The sequence below is a fragment of the Sinocyclocheilus grahami genome, unplaced genomic scaffold (assembly GCF_001515645.1).
Source record: "Sinocyclocheilus grahami isolate Dianchi unplaced genomic scaffold, SAMN03320097.WGS_v1.1 scaffold187.1, whole genome shotgun sequence".
Classification (NCBI taxonomy): domain Eukaryota; kingdom Metazoa; phylum Chordata; class Actinopteri; order Cypriniformes; family Cyprinidae; genus Sinocyclocheilus; species Sinocyclocheilus grahami.
In genome coordinates, this window is record NW_015505366.1 from 1,211,359 (window position 1) to 1,211,868 (window position 510).

Below are 510 nucleotides of genomic sequence, written 5' to 3' on the forward strand. Positions count from 1 at the left end.
CAGGATGAAGGAGGCAAAGAGATTGATGTGAATGTAGTTTCTTGTGCAGTGGAACTTCCTGTTTTGGGCAGAGTAAAATGATTCAACAAATTGTCACAAACCTCTCAGTGATTCATTTATAAAATGTGTTTGGTTGCATGAGCTTTGTGAGGATTCTCGATGTACCTGAAGGCTGTAAACACAAAGATGGCAGAGATGAGGGAAATCAGAGAGGTAGCGTAACCCGCAGTGTACACCTGCCTGAAAGTGGAGTAATATGTGGTCTAGAACATAGGAAGAAAATTAAAGAAGGAAAAAAAAGAAAAAAGTTATAGAATTATTTCCAGGGAAATATCAATCTTTTATAAAGAGATATTACAGAGAAACAGCAAGTCTTTTTCAATTTGATTCGTGCACTTCAACACATTTTTTGTTGTTCTTAAGGCTTATTCTTGACACACAAAATTTGTGTAGTTGTTCATAAATCTATTCTTAAAGGGGTCATATGATGCGATTTCAAGTTTTCCTTTC

The 510-nt window shown here is 35.7% G+C and overlaps 1 protein-coding gene across 1 annotated transcript in view; it reads right to left on the reverse strand.

The window, feature by feature from the left end:
- The window catches only part of LOC107594637 (vasoactive intestinal polypeptide receptor 1-like), a 28,719-nt gene that overhangs the window by 4,035 nt on the left and 24,174 nt on the right, over positions 1-510 (reverse strand). The window lies entirely within an intron of this gene.